The 2,500-nt window shown below is 47.5% G+C and overlaps 1 protein-coding gene across 1 annotated transcript in view; it reads left to right on the top strand.

Annotated features, from left to right (window-relative positions):
- ctsl.1 (cathepsin L.1) overlaps positions 1-664 on the top strand; it is a 7,393-nt gene extending 6,729 nt beyond the window's left edge. Inside the window, exon 8 of the mRNA XM_083697899.1 lies at positions 407-664. The gene's annotated coding sequence lies outside the window, so the exon portion shown is untranslated. The remainder of the gene's footprint in view (positions 1-406) is intronic.
- The last annotated feature ends 1,836 nt before the right edge of the window (positions 665-2,500 follow it).

The raw sequence follows: 2,500 nt of genomic DNA, 5'->3' as shown, positions 1-2,500 counted from the left end.
AGGTGTGTTTGATACCATTCCGTGCATTACTATGAGCCTGTTCTCTGATTTCCACCTCCGCCAGCCTCCTCTGCATTGTGAGCCATGTAAACATAATGATCTAAATATTGTATTTCAATAAGGCTGAAGAATACAGTGACCAGTTATAGAACTGTTTGTTCCTTCAGGAGGTTAAAGTTTACCCCCACCGTCTGGTATTGTGTCATCAACTCTTTTACAGAGAGATAACATCAATCATTGTGATTTACCGGACAGAGATGAGCTAATACCAAGATGGCCGACAGTTGTTCCTCTTCCCACGATGCACTGCTGTGATTCATGTCATAAACCTGGCCTGTCACTGTTTGAAGCAGTCATATTTTCCATATTTTTGGCAAATTTTCTGTCCTGTCTTTTTCCCACACAGACCAAGGAGCATCACTGGAACAGATGGAGGAGGAACATGGCAGAAACACATCTCAGCAATAATCCACTGTAATCATTTCCTAGAAATAATTCATGATGCCACGTTTGCTTGTTTAGTTTGGATGTTCACATTGTTCACCTCCAAGGTGACGTGCTTCATCTGGTTTACGAAAGAGAGCCTTTATTGTTAGATTTATGAATGCAAAAAATGTATGTGTAAGAAATTATAACTAAATAATAAAGTATTCACATTTGAAAATACATTTGTGGGAATGTTTGTTGTGGAAAGATTGTTTGATAAATCTCTTTGGACATGTTAGCAGTCCTGTTTCCCTTCCATGCATTACAATACTGGGTAAATGCCAGCTGAAAGAAAATTGATCTGGGCAGAATGCTGTGTATGTGTGTGTGTGTGCGTGCGTGCGTGCGTGCGTGCGTGCGTGCGTGCGTGCGTGCGTGCGTGCGTGCGTGCGTGCGTGCGTGCGTGCGTGCGTGCGTGCGTGCGTGCGTGCGTGCGTGCGTGTATGTGTGTGTGTGCGTGCGTGCGTGCGTGCGTGCGTGCGTGCGTGCGTGCGTGCGTGCGTGCGTGCGTGCGTGCGTGCGTGCGTGTGTGTGTGTGTGTGTGTGTGTAGGGAGTGGCTCTCTCTAGAACAAGTCTCAGGAGGCGAGCTATCTCATTCCAGGATGTTCCCATTGCCATAACTCCCACAAGTCATTTATTACTGACACCTCTCTGCTGGGTGAGGATCTGGGCGTCATTAAAACTCTGAATCAGGGGAGGCTGGTGAGGCAGAAACCGGATGATGGGGCTCATTGTAATACATGGAATGGAATGAGGAATGGTTTTAAACACACATTCTTCATTCCACTCCATGCATTACAACACGTGTGTTTAATATCATTCCTCAGTGCCTGTCCTCCGATTTCTACCTCCACCAGCCTCCCCTGACATGCAGTACACAAATCCGTTTCTGCACAAGCAATGTGCACTACCATTATTTAATAGCTTGGTAATAATCCGGTTACCTAGAAAAGACAACTGCACTTTAAAACTGTAAAATGACTTGATAATTGCAGTTTAATGGATTACACTCACTTTCTGTTAGATTCACTGAGACAAGCACCACTACATTATGTTCCATTTAGTAAGAAGTCACCAATTGTTCTGAATCTACTGATGCAAATCCTGTCCCATAAGGCTGTCCCATCCTTTGTTACCACATAGGTACCATCACTCTGAGTAAATACTGGGTAAAGGAAACACAATGACAGCTTACCGGATTCTGATTTGCTGACATAACACAGTGTTTGTTGGAGGAGGTTTGGCTGTTTGAGTGTCAGAGTGTCAGTGTGTCAATATGAAGATATGATCTGTCAGCATGAGGTCAGGGTTAGGGTTCGGACTGAGGGGTCCATCTCATGATCACACCTGTGTGTCAGGTGGTTGTGGAAGAGGTCCAGCTGAGTGTATGTGTGTGTGTGTGTGTGTGTGTGTGTGTGTGTGTGTGTGTCTTAGACCCTGCTGTACCAGGCAGCGATGCAGCCAGACAGGATGCTCTCGATGGTGCATCTGTAGAAGCTGGCGAGGATCTGACAGGCCATGCCAAATCACTGCCCTGCATGGGCTGAGAGAGATGATGTTTTTGGCGTGTCTACACAGCTGTCCAGAACCCCCCAGCTGTCCAGAACCCCCCAGCTGTCCAGAACCCCCCAGCTGTCCAGAACCCCCCAGCTGTCCAGAACCCCCCAGCTCCTCTCTGATGTGAGTCACCACCAGCATGGCAGCTTTAACCAGGAAGAGGTTTCACAGACGCGTCCAGAGGGGGTGTGGTCTGAGCAGCCTCTGACTCATATTCCAGGAAGTGCTCAGCGCTGTGGAGCAGACAGAGAGTTGTGGACGCAGTTCACTTCAACAAGGTCAAGGTAAACACTACCTGTCTCACTGTCTCCCTGTCTCACTGTCTCCCTGTCTCTCTGTCTCACTGTCTCTCTATCTCTCTGTCTCTCTGTCTCCCTGTCTCACTGTCTCCCTGTCTCTCTGTCTCACTGTCTCTCTATCTCTCTGTCTCTCTGTCTCCCTGTCTCACTGTCTCCC

The sequence above is a fragment of the Argentina silus genome (assembly GCF_951799395.1).
Source record: "Argentina silus genome assembly, contig: scaffold_564, whole genome shotgun sequence".
Lineage (NCBI taxonomy): Eukaryota > Metazoa > Chordata > Actinopteri > Argentiniformes > Argentinidae > Argentina > Argentina silus.
Note: the sequence above shows the minus strand (reverse complement) of the source record. Positions and strands in the feature narration are given on the sequence as shown.